We start from the raw sequence: 13,084 nt of genomic DNA, 5'->3' as shown, positions 1-13,084 counted from the left end.
AAATAACCAACTGAGAACGTGCCTGGTATGTTAACGTAACATATTATGGTAAGAGTCATTCAAAGAACTATAACATATAGAACATGCTATACGTTTACCAAACAATCTGTCACTCCTAATCGCTAAATCCCATGAAATCTTATACGTCTAGTCTCCTACGTGAATGAGCTAAATAATATTATTTGATATTTTACGGTAATGTGTTAATAATTTTACAGATAAGTCGCACCCCCGGCCAAACTATGAAAAAAATTGCGACTTATAGTCCGAAAAATACGGTATTTATATTTCTGTAGTCCAGCATATATTAGGTTTAATTAATTATTTGTTGCTTCATGAATGCTTGGGCCTACTGTGCTACTGCACTTTGGTGTTGGTCATTGTGGTGGTGCTTAATGAATACTTGGGCCTACTGTGCTACTGTACTTTATTTATTTTTTTCTCATTATGGTTGTGGTAGCCAATTTTGTGTTTGTATTTCGCTAGTACTGCATATATTAAGTTAAATTATTTGGGTTTTTTTAATTGCCATGAAAATATGTTTTGATGTATGTTTTGATATATTGTTAAGTTGTTATTGTTAAGTTAATAGGAGTGCACAAGTGAAACTGATTGGACAAATGTGGGGTTGAGAGACTGTTGGTGAAAACTTCTTACGCAACACTCTTGAGCCTTTGTTTTGTTTATAGCTTTGTATGTAGTCAAGTTGTTTTTGTTAACCTTGGATGGACTGTTGGAAAGAAGACTTTTTTTTTGCAAATAAAGCTATTTTTTGAGAAACCTAAGTTGGAGTTGGAAGTGCGTATGAAAGTGCACCACCTGTCCTGGCTCAGCCCACGGCCTTTGGTACTGGGAAAGATTGGAAAGGCTGATACAATAAGTGTTCTTGTTTTTCAAAATAATTGTCAATAATAGGCAAAATTCCCCAAAAAGTGCAGTTCCCCTTTACTATGGTCACAGTAATTTTGACGTAGCACGTATTTACTGGCCTTTTTAATTATGGTTACTGCGGTCACTTGTTTCCCTTGCTTCTGACGCCTCCTGTTTTTCTGTTCAATAATGTCAGACATTTCTCCTCTGTCAGCTGACTACAAGTGTTCCTGAGTGCTAATACTGGGTTGAACTGGCTGTTGGTTAGTACTGCTGCCACCTTGCTGGAAGCATGAACAAAAAGACACTAATAGTAAAGTTACCTGACAGAGGCCTACACCCCAACCATCAATATATAGTACAGCCTGCCTGCCTGCCTTATCAATTACTGATGGAAAGTGGTGCATTTATTCTAAACACAGAACGGTCTAATTGTATATACATATACACTATATTGCAGAAAAGTATTTGGCCAGCCATCCAAATGATGAGACACAGGTGTCCTAATCACTTGGCCCGGACACAGGTGTAACAAATCAAGCACTTAGCCATTGAGACTGTTTCTACAAACATTTGTGAAAGAATGGGCCGCTCTCAGTGATTTCCAGCGTGGAGCTGTCATAGCATGCCACCTGTGCAACAAACCCAGTCGTGAAATTTCCTCACTCCTAAATATTCCAAAGTCAACTGTCTGCTTTATTATAAGAAATTGGAAGAGTTGGGGAACAACAGCAACTCAGCCACCAAGTGGTAGGCCACGTAAACTGACAGAGAGGATGCTGAAGCGCATAGTGCAAAGACTTTCTGCATAGTCAGTTGCTACAGAGCTCCAAACTTCATGCGACCTTCCAATTACTCCACATACAGTACGCAGAGAGCTTCATGGAATGTGTTTCCATGGCTGAGCAGCTGCATCCAAGCCATACATCACCAAGTCCAATGCAAAGCGTGGGATGCAGTGGTGTAAAGCACGTCGCCACTGGACTCTAGAGCAGTGGAGACGCCTTCTCTGGAGTGATGAAACACGCTTTTCCATCTGGCAATCTGACGGACCAGTCTGGGTTTGGAGGTTGCCAGGAGAACGCTACATTTCGGACTGCATTTTGCAGAGTGTGAAATTTGGTGGAGGAGTAATTATGGTGTGGGGTTGTTTTTTCCCCAGGAGTTGGGCTTGGCTTCTTAGTTCCAGTGAAAGGAACTCTGAATGCTCCAGGATACCAAAACATTTTGGACAATTCCATGCTCCCAACCTTGTGGGAACAGTTTGGAGCGGGCCCCTTCTTCTTCCAACATGACTGTGCACCAGTGCACAAAGCAAGGTCCATAAAGACACCTCCGCTCCGGGCAGGCTAACCTCCTCTAACCTCCGAGGACAAAGCTACGAACAATGGGAGACCGGGCTTTCTGCTCCGCCGTTCCCAGTCTGTGGAGCGCTCTCCCTGACCACCTGAGAGCACCACAGACTGTGGATGGTTTTAAAAAAGGCTTAAAAACCCTTCTTTTTAAAAAAAAAACCTTTTTTAGATTTATGCGTCCTAGTTCTGGCTATTAGGCTGTTGTAGTTTTTATTTTTATTTATTTATTTTATTATATATATTTTTTAATACACTGTAGCACTCTGAGGTTCATTGCTCAATGTAAAGTGCTTTTTTACAAATAAAATATATAATTATTATTATTATTAAAGACATGGATGACAGAGTCTGGTGTGGACGAACTTGACTGGCCTGCACAGAGTCCCGACCTGAACCCGATAGAACACCTTTGAGATGAATTAGAACGAAGACTGAGAGCCAGGCCTTCTCGACCAAAATCAGTGTGTGTGACCTCACAGACGCGCTTTTGGAAGAATGGTCGACAATTCCTAAAAACACACACTGCAACCTTGTGGACAGCCTTCCCAGAAGAGTTGAATCTGTATTGGCTGCAAAAGGTGGACCAACATCATATTAAACCCTATGGGTTAGGAATGGGGCAGCACGGTGGAACTGTGCCTCACAATACGAAGGTCCTGGGTTCGATGCTGGGCTTGGAATCTTTCTGTGTGGAGTTTGCATGTTTTCCCCGTGACTGCGTGGGTTCCCTCCGGCTTCCTCCCACCTCCAAAAACATGCACCTGGGGATAGGTTGATTGGCAACACTAAAATGGCCCTAATGTGTGAATGTTGTCTGTCTATCTGTGTTGGCCCTGCGATGAGCTGGCGACTTGTCCAGGGTGTATCCCGCCTACCGCCCGAATGCAGCTGAGATAGGCTCCCCAAAAGGGACAAGCGGTACAAAATCGATTGATGGATGGGTTTGGAATGGGATGGCACTTCAAGTTCATATGTGAGTCAATACTCTTGGCAATATTGTGTAGCTTTCTACTCTTCACATGTTTCCCTTTGAAAGTCATTGGATTCTATGAAAAATATGACTTTAAGGAGGAACCCTTTCTGTGCGCGGAGGGATACACAGCCGTTACATTTAGCTCCCGGTGAATGATGCCAGCATCAATCAAAAAGATGGTTGTATGTGGTAAAAGCTGCAGTAATAAATGTAGGTTCGGGTAATTCTAGTAGCTAACAGTCACCGGTCGGCCGTCCGGCTCATGCCGGCGCACAGCGGTGCAGAGGCCCGCCTTGGCTCAAGCCACACCGGGGCACGCTTGGAAGCATGGAAAAAAATCGACTCAATGCAAGCACCATTGCTGTACAACTGTAAACAAATAAAACATAATTGTATGTAATATAAAGACTGCAGAAACGAGCAGGCCGCCAGCGAGCATCGTGGTTTCATTTCTCCAGAATCGCCATCACATCCTCTTTGAGCCCCCTTAGAAGTAGCCGCGGCGTGCTAGCAGCTAGCCACACCGACACCCTGGGGGAAAAAATGACATTTCACCGCGTATATTCCACTCAGACCTACCTGCCAGTGTCGGCGCGTTCTTTATCCTTTTGCTCGGCGTCAAAATCCTTTAAGTTTGAGACCGTTGCGCGGCGGTGGAGTTTCAGCGTCTAGCCGGCGGATTACAAAAGCTGGCTAGCTTTATGCTAACCCTCCAACTCCGGCTAGCGATGGTTAGGTTAGCAACGAGGCTGACAACAAAAACGCCCCTCGTCGGTCTGGCCTTCGCTTGTAGGAGCCGGTTCGGCAGTTGTCCGGTGGGCTCTGGGTCCCTCCACGCCCGTTACCCGGAGCAAGAGCGTTCTTTCTAAGGTGAGTGAGGCCCCGCTCTCGCCGTGGCCCGTCGCACAATCAAAGATGGAAGCTGGCGGTTGCCAGATTTATTTTCCCCCCCAACTCTGTTGGAAGTATAAACAAAAATCGCCAATATATTATTTATGTATATTTAATAAAGAATGTACCGTGAATTGATTAACGTGAACCCCCGACTTAAACAAGTTGAAAAACGTATTCGGGTGTTACATTTGTACAGAATATGTACTGTACTGTGCAATCTATTAATACAAGTTTCAATCAAAAACAAACAAAAAAATTAAGCAAATACAAAATGAAAACAGTCACGCACTGTTTGCATTTTTGAAAAGGACTGGTGATTTATGTGGGTTCCTTAGACTTAGAGCAGTGGTTCTTAACCTGGGTTCGATGGAACCCTAGGGGCAGGCCTGGCCCTAACCAATCTGGCGCCCTAGGCAAGATTTTAGGTGGCGCCCCCCCACATCTGCAGTGAAGTGTGTATACTCACAAGAAACCGAATAGCTTTGTCTTTGACCTTTTTTTTTTTACTTAAAGAAAGCAAATTAACATATTATATGAGAATGTTATGTTATGATTATCTTTAACCGAATCACAGCAGTGCTCAAATTAAAAAACAGCATTCCCTCTCATGTGATATTGCTTGATTAACATTAATGATGTGCACTTTAACAACTAGGCTTACAACTATACCTAATATATAAAGGGGTGGAAAAGTGACTATTACCTGCAGGGCAAACATTAGCTAACCAGAAGGCAATAATAATGTAAACAGAAAACACCTGCTTAAAAGATCTAATACAAATGTCCCTGAGGAATGTAAGGTGGGAGTACTGTAATTACCTAATGTTACATTATTATTTTCCATTACAATTTAGCCCCCTCCACAATATTAACCCGACGTTAAAACAGAACTAGCTATTTATTGATTAGCAATTGCCGAATCATGTAACATTAGCTTAATGCTAAAAAGCCCGGTTACTATCACATTCTGTAACAGACAAATCATTTCATGTAGGCTAACGTTACCTACCTGCTACCTCTGTCTTTTTCTCGTTTCTCCTCTTCTTTTCTCTTTTTTCTTCCCTGGGCACCTGACAGTTTTGGCCGTTTTGACATCTTGTGTTGATTTTTTGATGCGGTGACGTCCAAAAAGAGTCATGATACTGGAGGGAGGGGGCGCACCGTGCGGGGGCAGGGGGAGGGGGAGGGGGCGTAATGTTGTAACAAATAATATTTCTATTAAATAGGCTTTACTTTGCATTTTAATTAACGTGGGATTATTTTTTTGTATTTAGAAATAATAGTACCAACTTTTTTTTTTTTTTTTTTTTTCCTCCAACATTTGTGGCACTGGCGTGGCGCCCCCTGATGGACGGCGCCCTTAGCATTTGCCTATACGGCCTATGCCACGGGCCGGCCCTGCCTAGGGGTTCGGTGAGTCGGGCTCAGGGGTTCGGCGGAGGTCAAAACACACCCAACTTATCGTGTAAATAAAAACTTCTCCCTATCGGCGTATTACGGATACGGCAACGCTGACTGATTTGCAGGTGTGTAATTTGTTGTGAGTTTATGCACTGTGTTGGTTTTGTTCTTTGAACAAGGTGATGTTCATGCACGGTTCATTTTGTGCACCAGTAAAAAAAACATAGTAACACTTTAGTATGGGGATCATATTCACCATTAATTAGTTGCTTATTAACATGCAAATTAGTAACATATTGGCTCTTAACTAGTCATTATTAAGTACTTATTAATGCCTTATTCGGCATGGCCTTATTATAACCCTAACCCTCTAACCCTGACCCTGACCCTAACCCTAACCCTAACCAAATAACTCTAAATTAAGTCTTTGTTACTTAGAATATGTTTCCCATACTAAAATGTTACCAAAAACATATAACTTTGCCTTGAATTTGAAAAAAAACATTTTATTTTTCACTAAAGAAGGGTTTGGTGAATGCGCATATGAAACTGGTGGGGTTCGGTACCTCCAACAAGGTTAAGAACCACTGACTTAGACTTAGACATAGACAAACTTTAATGATTCACAAGGGAAATTGTTCCTCACAGTAGCTCAGTTACAAAGGATGGAAAGTGTACGGATGGAAAGGACATTTTAATTTTTAATTTTTAATTTATTATTTTTATTTTTTTCCCTGGTGATTTCCTTGAATATTTTGATATTGCAAAGAAGAATGACTACGATCAATATCTGCAAAATTATTGTCGTGTATATTTACGGCATTGCACCATGAATTGATTAACGTGGACCCCGACTTAAACAAGTTGAAAAACTTATTCGGGTGTTACCATTTAGTGGTCAATTGTACGGAATATGTACTGTACTGTGCAATCTACTAATACAAGTTTCAATCAATCAATCAAAAAAAATAAAGCAAATACAAAATGAAAACAGTCACGCACAGTTTGCAGTTTTGAAAAGTGCTAGTGATTAATGTGGGTTCCTTAGACTTAGACATAGACACATTTTAATGATCCACAAGGGAAATTGTTCCACACAGTAGCTCAGTTACAAAGGTTGGAGAGTGTACGGATGGAAAGGATATATATTTTTAATTTTTTTAATTTTAAATTGATTATTTTAATTTTTTTTCCTGGCGATTTCCTTGAATATTTTGATATTGCAAAGAAGAATGACTACGATCAATATCTGCAAAATTATTGTTGTGTATATTTACGGCATTGCACCATGAATTGATTAACGTGGTGGAAAAACGTATTTGGGTGTTACCATTTAGTGGTCAATTGTACGGAATATGTACTGTACTGTGCAATCTACTAATAAAAGTCTCAATCATAAATCAATAAAAATAAATAAATAAAGCAAATACAAATTATAAACAGTCACACACTGTTTGCATTTTTGAAAAGTGCTAGTGATTTATGTGGGTTCCTTAAACTTAGACATAGACAAACTTTAATGATCCACAAGGGAAATTGTTCCACACAGTAGCTCAGTTACAAAGGATGGAAAGTGTAAGGATGGAAAGGATTTTTTTTTTTTTTCCCCTGGCGATTTCCTTAAATATTTTGACATTGCAAAGAAGAATGACTACAAACAATACCTGCAAAATGTGTACTACACTGTGAAATCTACTAATACAAGTTTAAATCAATCAATCAATCAGAAAAAAAATAAAAAATAAATAAAGCAAATACAAATTGAAAACAGTCACACACTGTTTGCATTTTTGAAAAGGACCAGTGATTTATGTGGGTTCCTTAGACTTAGACTTAGACAATCTTTAATGATCCACAAGGGAAATTGTTCCACACAATAGCTCAGTTACAAAGGATGGAAAGTGTAAGGATGGAAAGGATAATTATTTTTTATTTTTATTTTATTATTTTTTTCCTGGTGATTTCCTTAAATATTTTGACATTGCAAAGAAGAATGACTACAAACAATATCCGCAAAATGTGAACTGTACTGTGCAATCTACTAATAAAAGTTTCAATCAATCAATCAATCGAAAAAACAAACAAAAAATAAAGCAAATACAAATTGAAAACAGTCACGCTTTGTTTGCATTTTTGAAAAGTGCTAGTGATTTATGTGGGTTCCTTAGACTTAGACATAGACAAACTTTAATGACCCACAAGGGAAATAGTTCCACACAGTAGCTCAGTTAAAAAGTGTGGAAAGTGTAAGGATGGAAAGGATTTTTATTTTTTTATTTTTTATTTTCCCCCCCTGACGATTTCCTTAAATATTTTGACATTGCAAAGAAGAATGACTACAAACAATATCCGCAAAACTGTGAAATCTACTAATAAAAGTTTAAATCAATAAAAAAATAAATAAATAAATAAATAAAGCAAATACAAATTGAAAACAGTCACGCTCTGTTTGCATTTTTGAAAAGTACTAGTGATTTATATGGGTTCCTTAAACTTAGACTTAGACTTAGACATATACTACCGTTCAAAAGTTTGGGGTCACCCAAACAATTTTGTGGCATAGCCTTCATTTCTAAGAACAAGAATAGACTGTCAAGTTTCAGATGAAAGTTCTCTTTTTCTGGCCATTTTGAGCGTTTAATTGACCCCACAAATGTGATGCTCCAGAAACTCAATCTGCTCAAAGGAAGGTCAGTTTTGTAGCTTCTGTAACGAGCTAAACTGTTTTCAGATGTGTGAACATGATTGCACAAGGGTTTTCTAATCATCAATTAGCCTTCTGAGCCAACGAGCAAACACATTGTACCATTAGAACACTGGAGTGATAGTTGCTGGAAATGGGCCTCTATACACCTATGTAGATATTGCACCAAAAACCAGACATTTGCAGCTGGAATAGTCATTTACCACATTAGCAATGTATAGAGTGTATTTCTTTCAAGTTAAGACTAGTTTAAAGTTATCTTCATTGAAAAGTACAGTGCTTTTCCTTCAAAAATAAGGACATTTCAATGTGACCCCAAACTTTTGAACGGTAGTGTATACAAACTTTAATGATCCACAAGGAAATTGTTCCACACAGTAGCTCAGTAAACGATGGAAAGTGTACGGATGGAAAATATATTTTTTTAAATTTTTTAATTTATTACTATTATTTTTTTCCTGGCGATTTCCTTGAATATTTTGACATTGCACAGAAGAATGACTACGAACAATATCCGCAAAATTATTGTTGTGTTTATTTACGGCATTGCACCCGGGATGTGTTGTATTCAACACAGAATTGAAAAATGGTGGCATAATTACAAAAAAAAAAAAAATTGGACACTTTAAATATAATGTAGGTACGTGTTAATATGTAATTAAATGCCGATCCTATACCCAAATAATCGCACGCTTCCTAAACGACAGTTACAAAATACCGTATCGCTAAACCTGGCAACCCATATGCTCGTGAGTCACGTGGTTACGAATCTTCTTCCGGGGTCTACCGGTGCCAGCTGGTTATTCTTTTAAAAAATATATATAACTTCAAGTTAATTCTTTTGGATGCTTGCACGTTGAGTAGAACACATATCCCAAAAACACAAAAATATTAATGTTTATTTATAACATTTAAGTTTTTAACGTGGTGCGTATGGTATAAACGGTGTGTAGTGCAAGTAAGCGCCAAAAAGACACACATGAAATGAATCCAGGAGCTCAAAGGGGGATTTCCTTCCTTTGCATTCAGTGTGATGATGATGATGATGATGATGAGTCACAGCATCGTGGCGCTTTTGCAGACCCTCCATTTCAAACTGTGTCTCCATGGTGACCAATAGATGGCGTCAATGCGCCACCGTGTGTGTCAAGAAGTGCAGTGGCCTCGATTCAACGTGTGTGGATTACTTCATAAATGATTTACGAGACACATATTCACACTTCAACTCATTGGCGTTGTTAGGCTTAAGCCCCCCTAAATAATTTGGTGTTAAAAAAAATAAAATATATATATATATATTTTTTTTTTAACAAATACATGCCGACATATTCATTATAAAGTGGCCAGAATATGAGTTTAAATAAATAATCCTATAACCTGTCATTATTCACTCAGTTTCCCCTCACTTCATAGTGTAAGGTAGAGAGCCCCTTTAGTGCGTCGGTATCCAATCCATTCCACTTGTTCATATAGAAAATGCCCACATCACTCCAAATCCAGTCCGCATTTTCTCTGCGACCTTGCTTGCGGTCCTGCAGGTGTACGAAGCACATTAGCACACAGCACTGCAGAACAAGAACCTTGTGTCTGCAATTGTAAATAATTTAGTTTTTAAGTTTTGTGTTTCTTGTAGAATCTATATAAAGTAATATACATTAGCCTATTGTTAAAATAATGAAAACAACATCATTAAATATATTTGTGTTATTGTATTGTTACATTAATAGCTGTTGTATTATTATAGGATGGCTTGTTAAACATTTCATTGGATTTTCAGAGGGTGGAAAAACCAAGACATTTAATATAAAATGTAAAATGAATAAATACATAAAAAGAAAAAGAAAAAAAATGGTTAAAAGCCATCGTCCCGGGGAGCATTTAATTTCGTCCCGTGCATTGTTTTTACCGTCCCCGGGACGACGGGACTACTTTAATCTCAAGCCCTGGAAGTTACATTTTATTGTTTGCATTATTTGTTTCAGCATTGCACTTTGAAGATGGTCCCTCAGCTCTTTGACAGCTTTGGCTCTTTTTCAGATCAGCAGACTAAGTCTTTCTTATTTACAGTATATATAAATGTTTCTCATTTCTATTCAGACTTCCATATATATTTAATTTCCTTAACGGCTTGCCATAATATATATATATATATATATATATATATATATATATATATATATATATATATATATATATATATATATATATATATATATATATATATATATATATATATATATATATATATATATATATATATATACGTATATATATATATATATATACATATATATATATATATACATACATATATATATATATATATATACATATATATATATATATATACATATATATATATATGTATGTATATATATATATATGTATGTATATATATATATATATATGTATATATATATATGTATATATATATATATATATATATACATATATACATATATATATATACATATATACATATACATATATATATATATATACATATATATATATGTATATATATACATATATATATATATATATATACATATATATATATTATATATATATATATACATATATATATATATATACATATACATATATATATATATATATATATATATATATATATATATATACATATATATATATGTATATATATACATATATATATATATATATATACATATATATATATTATATATATATATATACATATATATATATATATATACATATATATATATATATATATATATATATACATATATATATACATATATATATATATATATATATATATATATATATATATATACATATATATATATATATATATATATATATATATATACATATATATATATATATATATATATATATATATATATATATATATATACATATATATATATATATATATATATATATATATATATATACATATATATATATATATACATATATATATATATATATATATATATATATATATATATATATATACATATATATATATATATATATACATATATATATATATATATATATATATATATATATATATACATATATATATATATATATATATATATATATATATATATATATATATATATATACATATATATATATATATATATATATATACATACATATATATATATATATATATATATATATATATATATATATATATATATATATATATATATATATATATTATATACAAGCCAAATTATCCCGATCCAGATATTACTTTAATTCAAGTAATTAAGTAATATTTCCAGGGCTTGAATTTACAACCATTTTAGTCACATATGTGCCCAAAACGTAATCTGTGCAACTTCAAAATATTTGGGAACAAACAATTATTGTATAGTGAGCGAAAGCCTCTATGTTGTGAATGAATAACATAGAGGCTAATGCCATGACTTTCATTGTGTTTGAGTGTATCTTGAAGGATCATGCAAGTAATTGTTTCTTGTTGATGTTGTAAACAAAATGTCACTGTGCAAACCCATGTTTGTTGTTGTACTGAACACAGATTGAAACTAAACCGACTGAAATAATAATAATAACAATGAATAATTTCTAAATCTTTGTTAGCCGTTTGTGAAGTTTTGTGCTCGTGCGCTACGTTCGCTCGCATCCTGCACCTCCTGGGGGCTAAGCCCCCCTGTCCTTAAAAGCTAGTGACGCCCCTGCTTCAACTTATTTTTTAATCATGTGAATATTTTCCCTGTGCAACTGAGGTCATAATGTTGCAAAGCAGCTGGTAAGGGCTGCCTTTACATTCACTTCGATTAGTCATATATATAAAGAGAGTTTGATTGATTTATTGATTGAGGCTTTTATTAGTAGGTTGCACAGTGAAGTACATATTCCGTACAATTGACCACTAAATGGTAACACCCGAATAAGTTTTTCAACTTGTTTAGTTCAGGCACCATGTTTGGTTTAGGTTTAGGTGTGCGGCTGTCAAAATATAGTTTTAGACATATTGAACATATTATATATATATATTACATATTGTACATATAGTGATGGTATGGGGGTGTATTAGTGCCCAAGACATGGGTAACTTACACATCTGTGAAGGCACCATTAATGCTGAAAGCATACTTGCCAACCTTGAGACCTCCAATATCGGGAGGTGAGGGGTAGGGGGTGGTGGTGGGTGGGGGGCGTGGTTATTTACAGCTAGAATTCACCAACTCGAGTATTTCATATATATATATATATATATATATATATATATATATATATATATATATATATATATATATATATATATATATATATATATATATATATATAAGTATGAAATACTTGACTTTCTGTGAATTCTAGCTATATATATACATTTATTTATTTTATTTACATAAAAGAAATACTTGAATTTCAGTGTCCCGGTGGCTATCCATTAGATGGCAGTATTGTCCTGTTTTAACTTCTCCGTTCATGATGAGTATATCATTTCGGCCACCGTGTTCAATGGAGAAGTCTGTTCTACATATTTACAGGCAACATACACCTTCCCCTTCGAACTGTCCTGGATGAACTGAAATTCTTGTTTCCATTCGTTTTGGAACTTGCAAGCGTATTTCTTCATCTTGCTCGTCGACGGCGTCGCCATGTCTGTAATTTCCTCGTTCTTCTGCTTCGTCTCCTTGTTGTGTGCGCAGTTGTGCACTCTACTCTCTAAAAGCCCTAGATGTTATGACGTCATTGGGCAGGCAAGCTGTTTACATTGTGGGAAAGCGGACGTGAGGACAGGCTGTCCCCACTCAGTCTCAGGTCCGCATTGAGCTGGAGGGGGTGTGGCCTCCAGCTCCGGCTGAATACCGGGAGTTTGTCGGGAGAAAATCTCTGCCGGGAGGT

The 13,084-nt window shown here is 35.9% G+C and overlaps 1 protein-coding gene across 1 annotated transcript in view; it reads right to left on the bottom strand.

Moving 5' to 3' along the window:
• Positions 1-4,122, bottom strand: part of prrc2c (proline-rich coiled-coil 2C) — a 43,046-nt gene extending 38,924 nt beyond the window's left edge. Inside the window, exon 1 of the mRNA XM_062039052.1 lies at positions 3,778-4,122. The gene's annotated coding sequence lies outside the window, so the exon portion shown is untranslated. The remainder of the gene's footprint in view (positions 1-3,777) is intronic.
• Between the last annotated feature and the right edge of the window lie 8,962 nt (positions 4,123-13,084).

The sequence above is a fragment of the Entelurus aequoreus genome, linkage group LG27, assembly GCF_033978785.1.
Source record: "Entelurus aequoreus isolate RoL-2023_Sb linkage group LG27, RoL_Eaeq_v1.1, whole genome shotgun sequence".
NCBI classification, from domain to species: Eukaryota; Metazoa; Chordata; class Actinopteri; order Syngnathiformes; family Syngnathidae; genus Entelurus; species Entelurus aequoreus.
This window is presented reverse-complemented; position numbering and strand designations above follow the sequence as displayed.